We start from the raw sequence: 13,773 nt of genomic DNA on the forward strand, positions 1-13,773 counted from the left end.
TGAATGTCTCACGGTGCCCAAGGTCTCACCTGTCAGGTCAGATGACACGGAACTCCAGGGCACCCCGATGCCCCTGACATTTGTCTCAGCCAAGCTAACAAAAGACCATGAATTCTGGATGAGCTAACCCTGAACTGAAATGATAACTGTGCCCATGCCTACCTATGGGACCTGGGACAAATGCCCTGGTACCCATAAAGCCTGACCCTCTTCCCGGGAGTGGGACAATGGCCCTGGTACCCGTGAGGCTGTGCCCGTCTTCCTGGGAACAGGGCAATGGCCCTATTTACAGAGTCGATGTCAGCCCCAGAAGTGCACTGGGTTTTGCAGCTGTGCTACTTGGAGCCTGCCCTGTGGTAAGGAGGCTGGAGAGGAACAGAGCTGAGGTCTTCCTGGGAGACACACAGTGGGGCTGAGAGCCCATAAGCTGCAGCATCTGCAGGATTTGAATGTCAAGATCCACCAGAGATCTGAATGACACACAGAGAGTCGGCCATCCTCCATAGTCATCCTAGCATAGTGATCCCTTCACAGAAGCGCTGACTGCACTTGAGTGGACACTGACCATACCTCGGGCTGCACAGTGGCAGGGGAGCACTTCCCAATCTGATCAGTCTTCCATTCCTGTCTGTCTGGCCGTGACTGAGTCCCTGGCTGTGGAAGACACAGTGCCCCTACAAGATTATGGGAGCTGCTATTCTATTCTGCCAACACTGGCAGTCACTCAGGAACTATTACAAGCTGAGATTCTTAAATTGGTGTTCAAATGGAACAGGTGAAATTTTTAGAAAGACAAAAGATGCAGAAAGTCATTCGGACTTAGGAAGACATGAGACAATGCCGCTGTGTCCCTGCGCACCGTGGATAGTCACTGATGTTTCCTGAGCCCAGACAACTGAGGCAAGGTGATGACGTTTCCACGTCCCTGTTCCAAGGATATTTCCAATGGGATATATTCCATCCCTAGGGGTGGAATCATGACACAAATGCACACGTTTCTTACCTGTCCAGACACTGCTCAATTTCATCCAATTTTTCTGTAGCCCCCAAAATTGAAAGCTTGCCTTACATGAAGGATTAGAAGCAGACTGCTTTTATTCTTATTTGATATCCAAATCTAATATACAGTCTTTATATTAAGAGAACACTGTTGGGACTTGTTTGGATTGGTAAGTTAACTTGGTAGAAAGTGTGATAATGCTTGCTTTAATTGACGCTGTTTTTATTTTGTTTCTACTATAATTTATTAGCACTTGTGGTTGAGCAGCTCCTTTTTCTAGGCTATTATAAAAAAAATTCAACTCTGCTGTGGTACTTTCTAAAAACAAGAGGAAATGGAGCTTGCTTTTTCGATTCCTGTATTATTATGGGGTGATTATGACAAGAATGTGTTTCTGGACACTGAGAAGAAAGGAATTTGAGGAAAGAAAGTGCTTGTTTATTTTAAGGTGGATAGAAGAATTATCTTTAAATTCCTAAGTCTTGCTATTGTTCCACATACTGAGCTTTTATTTCTAGCATAAAATTTAATGAAAGTTAGTTCCCCTCTCCAACTCTCCCTCGTCATGACCTAAATCCTCTTTGTCAGCCGAGGGTCTGGAACCCTGACGCTCAGATGGCCGCTTTGCACAGTAAGGAGATGGTGTTTGAATACTAAACCTTATCTGAGCTCTGAGCTAACAATACATTTAAAAATAGCACATTGACTGTTCAGAATTCAGGAAAAAAAGTTTATAATTGTGCTTTCTTTTTCTCCTGGTATCATTCAAATTGCCTTACTAAGTACACAAAGCAATCAACTTTCAGTTGTGCAGGAACATCTTAGGGAAGCATAGAACTCCATTTGGTGAACAGTGATGATACAGTGAAAGCAAGACTTGAGACCCCATTCTGAACCTCAGAGCTGGCAGGTGAGCCCTGCATGGCTCCCTGGGGCTGCTGAGCTCCCTGGGACACAGGTGAGCCATCTCAAACCAAACCAGGCCTAAGGGTCTCCACTGGCAACAGCCATCTGCTGGTGTTGTCCTGGGACAAGTGAAGAACAGAACATTCCACTTTGCACCAAAAAATTTTTTTGCAGAAATACAAGAGATGGGGACCCATGCCAGAAGCATTCTGCAAGCACAGGCTCAAGAGAAAACAGCACGTCACAACTGGCCTAATGCACAAGACCCAGCATTGCTATGAAGGCAACGCCAGTCATGTACTAGCCTTCTGATCCTGTCACCACAGCTGGTGCAGACCCCTGTGACGGTCACAGGGTCCACACGAGTTCACCTCCAGCATCTGTTAACTACCCTCTCTGTGCAGCTACGCTTGCCTGGAAAGGGTTGATGCAGAGTTAGAACTCACAGCCTGCCTATGATTTCCTTAAAGTTGGATTCTAGATGCACAGGGTGAGTGCAACACCAGAGTGTCTTTAATTCCATGTGATGTTTGTTTTACACGTGAAAGTTAAAAAAGGAGCTAATGCCCCCGCAATGCACGGTTTGCTGTATTCTGGTCACGAGAGTGATGCATGCTTACATGCCACCCTGTAAATTAAAAGCACTTTGACAAATGACTTGTCTTCAAGAACAGATATTGAACTGCTTCCTGTGCAGTGCTCATGTTCGGGGCAGCTGGCACCAATTTTACCTTTGATCAGATTGTTAAGTGTCGGTGGACATTTAATGATTTGTAGACCCTAATCAACCAGTTTATCTTTCCGTATAGGTTTCCCTGTATCAACCCACTGGAATCAATACCCACCATCCCAAGTAGAAACTGAGTATTCGATTTATAATGAGATGAATATTTCTCTCATTTGTTCTGTATCCTTTAGTTGCCATTAAATCAGCAGTGAGATTATTTCATGCCCATGCTCCATCATTACACCTTAATATTCCTGGTCCATCCACTCCAAAATTCAGGCCCTACTAATTCTTTCATATGATAAAAGTCTTATTACATAAAGTACTTTCTAGAAGGAGGGTGAGTAGATCTTCACTCTCACAGAACGGGGAATCTTGCTTCATGAAATTCTAGTAGAGGCACATCCTCCTGGAAATACCTTCTGGAAGTGCCCTATTGTAGATGTTAACTCCATCTTTTCCTTACATCCATCTTCCAGCTCTCTCCCTTCCAAAAAGCAGCTGGAGCTTCTTCCCGCCAATGGGAGGCAGCCGTCACCGTGGAGCAGGCTGCCTGTGAGCAGCACAACCTTCCCAGTCACTGTGACTCTGCCCTTCAGCACAGCAGTCAGCAAGGACTCAGATACCCAGACTCTTCCACGCCATTCCCTCTTGGGATGTGCCACATCCTGCTCACTGAGTAAACTCCTCCACACCTTCCGTCATGCACATGGAGCCTTGCTTCTCACTTCATAGTCTTCAGATGGCCTCTGATGCATCTTCAGAAAAGCAGCTTTCTAGGCATCCCTTTTCACCACTGCCCACCTGCTTCTCATTTCAGAACCCTGCCCAGCACATTCTTCAGCTCTGTGCCCCTGCGGTGTAGCTCCTCTCTGCATTGTTCTTTCCTGAAACACCACTAGGGTAGGCCACCCCCTCACTACAGCCCTTTAGCACACAGAGATTGAGAAATGAAGGATGGAGAAAGACATAGAGACAGTAACACAGACAGCATAGAACTCACGCTGGGTATATAAGGGCCTCCTTTTAGTGGGTCTCCATTAAAAGCTTTTCCACAGCAACTTTATTGATTTATTTATTTACTTTCAGCTGGTTTTTTTTTTTTAACTTTGCTTTGCAGTCAAAGGTTTAATAGCTCTTAAATAACAACTAAGAGCAGCACGGTCCAGTAGCAAGGGTTCATGTCTCATGTGTCTCTCCACTGTGATCATTCAAGTCAAGGTTAGGGCACCTGATGCCAGGGGGCGGTTGGACAACCTCCCCCAAGGGCTTCTGACAGCTGCTCATGGCACTCAGTTCCTTGTCTTTCTACACAGAAGTGGTGTGATCCTGTCCACTGCAGAGGGGAACGTCCAGTGGCGTTGGTGAGCAGCCTGCTTGATTTTCAGCTGTGGTTCACATTTGTGATCAGGTTACAATATCTGCCACTTACTAATCCAATCGCAGACAGCTTCCGTTACTGGCAGCCGGATGCCCTTTCTGCTGTTGCTGTCACCTTCCGTCACACACTGTCACTGTCCGTGTGGCCAGCTGAGCACGTGGACATGCCCTTTTCTTCCTACACAAGGGTTCATAATGACGTGGTGAAAGCAGTTTGCTCAATAAGCCCACCACCACGTTACCACTCATCTACACGTAGGATCAAAAGCAGAAGGCCTCTGGCAATTATTTTGGGATAAAAAGCATCATGCTAGATGATTCTGAAACAAATTCAGCATTATTTATTGAGAAAGCAGTAATGTGTTTTCAATCTTTTTAAAAAGGTGAAGCCTGCATTAGATCTTGATTTCTTTGTCTCAATAAACATCACATTTCCTTTTCTCATCAAAAGTTCTTTCACAGAGTTTTATCTGTGCTTTCATGAGCTGCATTTTCAGGGTGTATGGCAAATACTAAGGTTTAACAGAACCTCCACATTAAACCCTCATTCCTTTGGCTGCAATTGATTTCTAATAATAGTAGCCACCCAAATAAATGATAGCAAGGATTAAATGAGATATAACTCAAGCAAAGCACTGATCAGTCTTAAGGCATCCTAAGAACCTCACTGATCACGGATTTGTGTATAAAGAGTGTGATAAAACATGGACGCTACACTCGGTTTATGAGAATTCTATAGATTAACATCTTGTTGATGAATGTGTAAAACTCAATTTTTAAGACATCAATAGTTCAGATATCCAGTGTAGAGAATGCTTTTAGTGTGCCTTGAACATTAAAATAAATTTCTCAACTGTGTATTAGATTAACTTTGTTCCTACCTCAGTGGTTCCAGGTACATGAATTTATGATGGAGTTGAAATTGGTGTTGGTTATATTTTACTCATTATGTGATCCCAGAATTTATGATGCATCAAACGTACAAGAAACGTGATAATGGATTGCTTAAAGTGCTGGGCAATTCAGATAAAAATGTGATCGATTAGTTGGTAATTCCAGCTGCAATCATCATTTAGTATAAATCCTGTCAATCTCCACCTGACCTTGGAAAGTGGCTGTGCAGCCGAGAGCTTGGTGATCACTTGCTTTACTCAGTATGTCTTTGAATTTGTTAGTTCTTGCCTAGAAAGTTTTGATCATGGTACTCAGTTCCTTGTCTTTCTAGAAGCCCAGATGTTTTAATGTCTTAGCTGCTCCGATTTCCTGACTCACCACGACCAGGTCATTGCCTCACAATGCTCATCCACATGTTTTCTCCTGAAATCACGCCAGCCCTGCTTCCTCCAGGGCAAGCCCCCAGAGTCCACCTGCACTCACCCTGCGGACTCCGCTCCTCTTCCCTCCACAGAACACAGTGACCACATGGGAGCTGAGCACGACTGAGCCAGCAATGCACGGTCTGCCCCACACCTCCTGCCTTCCTCCCACATCCAGCCCAGGTCCAGCCTGCTGGGACGAGTCTGCCCCACACCTCCTGCCTTCCTCCCACATCCAGCCCAGGTCCAGCCTGCTGGGACGAGTCTGCCCCACACCTCCTGCCTTCCTCCCACATCCAACCCAGGTCCAGCCTGCTGGGACGAGTCTGCCCCACACCTCCTGCCTTCCTCCCACATCCAGCCCAGGTCCAGCATGCTGGGACGAGTCTGCCCCACACCTCCTGCCTTCCTCCCACATCCAACCCAGGTCCAGCATGCTGGGACGAGTCTGCCCTACACCTCCTGCCTTCCTCCCACATCCAGCCCAGGTCCAGCATGCTGGGACGAGTCTGCCCCACACCTCCTGCCTTCCTCCCACATCCAACCCAGGTCCAGCATGCTGGGACGAGTCTGCCCCACACCTCCTGCCTTCCTCCCACATCCAACCCAGGTCCAGCCTGCTGGGACGAGTCTGCCCCACACCTCCTGCCTTCCTCCCACATCCAGCCCAGGTCCAGCCTGCTGGGATGAGTCTGCCCCACACCTCCTGCCTTCCTCCCACATCCAACCCAGGTCCAGCCTGCTGGGACGAGTCTGCCCCACACCTCCTGCCTTCCTCCCACGTTAAGCCCAGGTCCAGCATGCTGGGAGACGCTTCCTCAGCTACTTCTACCTCTGATTCCTCCATTGCTTTTCTATGTTCAGAATTATTTCTTACAGAAACGACAGCAAAGCACAATGCTGACAGAACTGCAAGATCAAGACGGCTTAAACTGCTGTAGGTTCTAGGAATGTAAAACTTCTGCGGCATGTTTGTTGTCTTTCATGTATGAAAAAGAGGCTTCATTTTTGCATGACCAAAATTATTCAGACTGCAGGAAGTTTTCTGTGGATTTCAATGTTCTGTGTTTGGTAAATTGGTCGTGATTTCCCTGGTAGTCTAAGGAACGGCTGGGGATGATGTCTGCTTAATGGCGTCTCTGTGTCCTAGCTCCCCACAAGGAAAGGTGGTTCATCTGACAGCAGGGCAGGACTTCCCAGGGACCATCTCCAGCAGCAGGAGCAGCTTGAGCAAGCATCCTTATGCAAAACGCCTTCATGAGAGCTGAGATGACCACATGACACAATGCAATTCCTTCTAACAGAGAGAAAAGAAACTATAAAACCTGCAAAAAGGGCTGAAAGGAGATTTTGCATGAACCCAGGAAGTATGGCACGGGCACGGGCACGGGTGGGGGGCACTGCTCAGCCAGTGGAAGGAGAGGTGGAGGCCAGCTCCAGGCTGTGCCTCAGACCCAACACCTGCCTTCCCAGCAAGCCCAGTACCAGGAAGATCCCCGAGGTCCCTGTCTTCAGTCCTGTAGAGTAAACCCTGGCTCTGGTCTGTCCTACCACTGGATTGGCCTGAGTAGCCCAGGTTCTGAAATTCTCCCAGCACCCTCAGGTCAATCATGGTAGAACCAGGCCTTGGGCCCAACAGAGATCCAATCAAGACTCTACATTTTTTAAAATGTCTTGAGAGACAGGAAAAAGTGAAATATAATAAACCAAAACTGAAAAAGTGGTACTAACAGACAGTTTTGTAACAGTGAATGCTATGTCAAGCAAAATGATTCCAAGCTACCCAACATCATGCCTCAAGGAGCAGAGAAATGCTATACTATGCTCAAAGCTATTAGAACAATAAGGATTAGAGCAGAAATAAATAAAACAGAAACTACCAAAATAGCAAAAATGAACAAAGAACTGACGTTTTGAAGAGATTGACAAAATCGTCAATCCTTTATCAAGACCAGGAAAAAAAGAGAAAGCTCAAATAAACAAAATGAAAATTGAGAAAAAGACATTTCAGAAATAAAAAGAAGTATAGAAAGTGAAAGGGATTATTACTATATATTCTTTAAAATGGATAATTTAAAAGAAATAGATTACTTCCTAGACATATTCAATCTGCGAAGACTGAGTCATTAAGAAACAGAAAACCTAAATAATGGATAAGGGTATTGAATCCATAATAAAAACTCTATCATCAGCGAAAAGCCCAGGATCTGATGGTCTCCCTAATGACCTCCACATTTAAAGAACTGAATCTAATCCTACTCAAACTCTTCCAAACATTTTTGATGAGGAGGGCATATATGCATGACCCTAAGGCCAGGAATGATTTATAGCAAAAGTTTACACAAAGACTGCAGAAAAATTACAGAACTCTATTCCTGATGAACAAAGATGTAAGAATTCTGAACAAAATATGAGCAAACAGAATTCAATAGCCTAGGTACAAAGTCATTCACCAGGATCAATAATTAATCATGGGATTTATTGGAGAGATATGAGACTGTTACAGCACATGCAAATCTAAATAGATATGTCATGTTGACAGGCAAAGGCCACCTGAGCATCCCACATGCACAGGAAAAGAAACCGACGAGCTTCAGCCCTGTGTGACAACAGCAAGGCTCAACAAGCGAAGCATAGAAGGGATGAAACTGATGACGATAAAGATCTCAGACAGAAAACCCAGTGGAGAGAAGCAGTAAGCTTAGCCTCTAAGACAGGGATGCTACAATCATGGCTGATCATGACACGATCAATGTACTCAAACTTTCAAAATTAAGAGAAAACAGAACAAATGTGGGGTTTTTTTAAATATGATGTGTCACATTGTATTCTTTAAAAACTGTGCACAGGGCCCTGTGCAGTAGCCCAGAGGCTAAAGTCCTCATCTTAAATGCACCGAGATCCCATATGGGCTCCAGTTCTAATCCCAGCAGTCCTGCTTCCCATCCAGTTCCCTGCTTGTGGCCTGGGAAAGCAGTCCAGGATGGCCCAGCCTTGGGATCCTACACCCACGTGGGAGACCCGGAAGAAGCTCCAGGCTCCTAGCTTTGGATGAACTCAGCTCTGATTGTTGCGGTCACTTGGGTAGTGAATCATCGGACAGAAGATCTTCCTCTTTCTCTCCTCCTCTCTGAATATCTGACTTTCCAATAAAAACAAATAAATCTTTAAAAAAAAGCTGTGCACAGATTAAAATTTGAATTTTTTCTGAATACTCACCACACATGTGGAAAAGCCAATGGACCAGAAAATAATAACATTGATCTATAATTGCACCACCTACAGGTTGTTATTTTTTGGGTCAAAATCATTTACATAGTAAGCCAAACATAAGAAAATCGAAATGAAGAAGTCACAGGATGTGGTTAAGAACTTGCATTTTTTGTAACATATTGGTTACTCAATATTATGTCCACTAATTCCATAACATTATAAATTGTTGCTGATGTTATGTTGGGGCTTTTAATTGATCGGGATGACACTCTACCGGCTCTACCTTCAGACCAGAGATGGTCTCCCCAAGAAGCTGTTGAACTTATCTGGACAATAAGATGCTGGGCTTTATGCTTGGTATAGGCTTACAATGAAAGAATCTCAACTGAACTTGAACTGTGGCAATGCAGCAAGGTGGAGGAATCCACCATGGGGGGAGGGTTTGGGAAGGGGTGGGGGGAATCCCAGTACCTATAAAACTGTGTCACATAATGCAATGTATTAAAAAAAAAAGAAAAAAAAAGAAAAGCGAACAAAAAACCACAATGCTCTAGCCTTTTGTTCTCTCTTGTTCTCTGCTTTTTAACATGTGTGTCTTCTATTCCTGTTTCTACACTTAGAGTAACTGCTGAGGGATGCTCATTGTATCAACACATAAATTAGTCTGTGATTTACACACTTGGACCCCTCCACTCATGAAGACATAATTAGACTGCTGATGCGCTGCAGCCTTGTGTGGGAGACCTTGTGTGATTGTAGCTGTCCTCACTCAGTGCCTGACGCACCAGAGCGAACCTACATGCACTGTTGCTCTACAACCATGAAATTCTAAGTGATGACTTCATCCATCATAGTAATAGCTCAATTAAGAGCACACAGCATGCTGTGCTTCTGTGTGACCTGCCTCCTCCGGCAAACAGGTAGGCCATATATCTAGTTAGAATCCTGGTATTAAGACTATTGAGAAAACTTAAAGCTCGCCACTTCACTGTGAATAAATGCTAAATATCGTATTTGAAGTCACATGATCCTACAATTATCGTGGAGCTTCTTGTATAGGGAGTAAATCACCAAGAGGACTTCTCGGCCCATTCTCCATGCTAATTACAAACCATCCAGGAGGTGACATTTTCCAGTGTGCCCAGACCTTTAGAGAGCATTTTCATAACACCACTAGGTCATTTGATTAAAATACCACCGTTTATCTACAGGACTCTTTTTCGACATGAAGCATGTCACATTATCGGGCAGCAGGGTGGTCTTCACAAGGCCAAAGCTTAATTGTAGTAATGAGGAGAATTCATCAAAGTCCAGCAGCACCAGTCAGGCCTTGGAGACACGGCCCCTGAAAAGCTGGCTGATGAGTATCTCCAGGGGAGGGGAGGGCTTCGCTCTCAGTGCTAACAGGCTGTTCTTGGAGCCCACCGAAAGCAGGGGACCCTCCTGGAACAGCCACTGTGGTCACCCTTTGTGGTCACCTACGGTTCTCCAGCCACGTCCAGGAACTGAGCACATCTGCTTCCTGCACAAGTTCGGTGCCACTGGTGTTACGTTATAATGGAGCAAAGCCACTCTCCTGTGATCAGCAAGGAACAGAAAGGATGAAGCTACAACAAGCCCAGGACACCTTTGGCTAATGACAGCACAAGAGTGAGACATGACTGCAAGTGACCATGGCCAGACTGCAGCCTCCCTCCCACCAAGCTATTATCTTTTTTCATATTTCTGTGGTAGGTGGGACAATGGCCCCTAAAATCTATTCCCTAACTGGTTCTAGGAATCTGTGGCTGCATTACCTTACTGGGTGCATAAGATAATGATTTTAAGGTGGGAGAACAGACATGCAGGTCGGCCCAGAGGAGTCACAGCTGACCTTACAGAGGGACAAGCCTGCAAGGGGCTCCCCAGCTGACTGCCTGTGTGGCAGAAGACGCAGTGCTGCCAGAAACGTGTGCTTATCACCCAGCTGACTCTCTCACCACAATTTTAAAACCCCTCTGTCTTTTCTCAACATGCTTCCTTTATAATATTTAGAACATTGTTACCACTTCTCCTAGCTATCTTCCTGAAACGATGCTTTGGTTGACACTTGGGGCATCAGTATCTTCCTATTGCCAGAACCCAAAGTAATTTAAGAGTCCAAGGCTTATGGAAGAAGACAGATTCTTTCCTGTGGCAAGAACGGAGAGAGCTTTGTCTACAAAGGTGGTGCCTGTAATTCTCTCTGGTTGCCGCCTTTCTATTTCACTACAGACTTGGTGAGAAAAAAGCCAACACAAGGAAAAAATGCCTGTTTTGCACTCTTGGCCCTTGACAGTCCACAACCAGCTCAACAGGTCATGACATGTTACAAACTTACTGGAAACTTTCTCGAAAGTAGAAAACCATATAATCCGGTGAAGGGCTTTCCATCCAGCCCCTTTCTGTGAAACGGAGTCTATATCGGCATGAAGCTGTTGAACAGTCACAGAGCTCATTTCAAACTGTAGGGATGTGGAGAGTGCAGGAACCCTGAGTGCAACAATGCAGTCACCACCTCGAGCCCCCTCTTCTGACATCACCTGCACACAGTTGTGTGCCTCCTTCTCCAGTGAGCTGTGCACTGAACTGCACTGCCTCCCTGGGTGCCCCTGCACCACAGTGATGCTCTGGCAACTACCTCTGACTCACCAAGGGTGGGTATGAATTCAGTGAAGGATGACTTTCTCATAAAGATCAATGACCACTTTTCCACACCCTGGTGGAATTGATTAGCTATCAGGGATGGCCCTATTCAAGTCCTAATTAGATTCTTAATAACGAACTGGCCACCAATCCCACAGGAGCGCAAGGTCCTGGTCACCTTCAGTCATCACATCACCAACCCTCCACAGAAGGGGTCCCTTGTCCTTGCAACAGGGTCATTTTAGATCTTAGTAGAATCATTTTCCTAGAGTTTTACTTGAATGAAAGCTTTTTTTTCCAAAAGCTAAACTGGTCCTTCATGTCATTCTCCAAGCATTCCTTTCTGAGTTCATACTGGGATCTTGCTTCAGAAGTCCCTTGCAGTTCCACGTAGCCTTATAAGAAATGTGACCAAGATTTTGGAAACACCATCTTCAAGACAGTGCCTCTCGCATTAGGTGGGGTGGCCCTGTGAGCAGAGTCCTGGCCAACAAAAGGACACAATGTTTCAATAGCAACAAACCTGTGTTGTCTTGAATCTCTACAGTTTGGGAGTTCTTTGTCATCACAGTATATTCTGAGTCATCCTGACTCGCACAGACATTTTGCTATAGTCATTTGTTGAACAATGGCTCTTCAAGCATACAACAGTGGTCACATAATTGTAACAAACTGAAGAGTTCCACATCACAGCCATCATGGCACTGTGTAACACGTCACTTGCACGGTGGTGGCAGGACAGTGGATGTATATTTGATGATAATTACAATAAGTGTCAGTACACCATATTCACTGGTTGAGAAAGGGCACCACATATGTATTTACCACACTAGAAGTTCTGTCATTAAAGTGCCTTCTAGTTACAAAATCATTAACTGAAACGTCATGTGCTATGCTGTGCGGGCAGCAGCCTGACGTGTGTCAATGATTCCATCACTCTCTCTTGGGCTTGATTTCATAGAATGACGAGCTGCTTAATGTAGCCATGGGAGCAACATACTACAATACACAGGTGTGAGTACCTACTTACATTAAATATGAAACATACAAGGTGTATGCCGTGTACCCAGTGCACAGCAGGCTATGTCATCTGTGGTTACATATACAGCAGGGTGAAACCTCATAAAGCAGCATTTATCAGAGCATCCCTATCCTTATGAGTCACATGACTGTATTTCATGTCAATATGTACACAATGACAAAGGGAGAGTGAGGCCACACAGTTAATTATGGTCAAGGAATGGGCAGCCGGCAACTGCAAGAAAAAGCAGAGGTCTAGGCCTCACTTACCTCTGCCCTCTCCCCATGCGCTCTAGGCTGACCCTTCCCAGCCTCTTCATGTACAGAGACTTCAGCCTCAGAACACTCATTCTGGAAGACAATGCATGTAGAGTATTTCAGACCCAGCAGTCTGCCAGTGTTCCATGGCGCACCAGGAACAGCTACCTCACTGTGGTCAAAGAAAGCAGCTCAGAGCTCAGCTTGATCTGCCCGGGATTGGAAAGACTTCCTACCCCAGCTTCTGCCCTGGATGCCATTTCAGGCCAAAACCCGACATGTCTGACTCTCCACCTAACCGTAAGCATTTTGGCTACTCTCTAATTCTAAGTGGAATTGAGGATATTTCTGGAAAACAAAAAACAAACAAACAGAAACAAAAGCTAAGATTATTTTGGTGTGAAGGAAATTTGACATTCATGCAAAATGATTACCAATCATTGTCTATAAGCTTTTTAGAAGACATTTCACATTATGAATTCAAACAAATGTCTCTTTCATTTTGCATTTTCAGGTAGTTCTTTGGAAATACCCTAATCCTTCTACCAAGTCACCTGCTGATCAGTCCTTGGTTGCCAACACCAGGAGTGCAAGCGCGTCACTTCACTCGGCCCGCAGTTGGCGTCTTGCACAGGCGCTAACCCTGCAGCACAACAGGTATAGGGACTTCCTCGGGCACAACGTTCCATGTGGGCATCACCTAGAGTTCTGGCTGCTCCACTTTCTATCCAACTCCATGCTAATTCAGCTGGGAAAGCAGCAGAGGATGACTCAAGCTCTTGGACTCCCACAACTACATAGGAGACCCAAATGTAGTTCTCGGCTCTTGGCTTCAGCCTAGTACAGCCCCAGTCATCTGGGCAGGGCACCAGAGGATGGAAGCTCTCTTTCTCTGTGTGTCTGTAATTTTTCCTTTCAAACAGATCTTTTAAAAAAGAGAAGAAATGTCCTGTAGAGGCTCTCCTCAGTGACCTAAGCTAATGCGCCCACTCTGATATGATCTCATCAAATTCGGTCAATGCGTGCAAGGAGCTCCTGCTCACTGTCGGTCTTCGAGAGGAGAACCTCAGGCTCCCAACATGAGAAGCTGCAGGAGCCAAGCCCACCAGGCAGAGCTGCAGAAACAGGAGTGAGCCATTTGTCAATGTGAGCTTTGCCCATAGCAAGGGTCAGTGTGGTGATCTAAATGGCAGGGGTTTAATGCCATCACTCGTATTTCCTCAGCATGGCACACATACTGTGTTAAGTAAACAAACACCACATTTCTCAGGCTGCCAGGAAGAATGGCC

Source organism: Ochotona princeps, chromosome 20 (assembly GCF_030435755.1).
Source record: "Ochotona princeps isolate mOchPri1 chromosome 20, mOchPri1.hap1, whole genome shotgun sequence".
NCBI classification, from domain to species: domain Eukaryota; kingdom Metazoa; phylum Chordata; class Mammalia; order Lagomorpha; family Ochotonidae; genus Ochotona; species Ochotona princeps.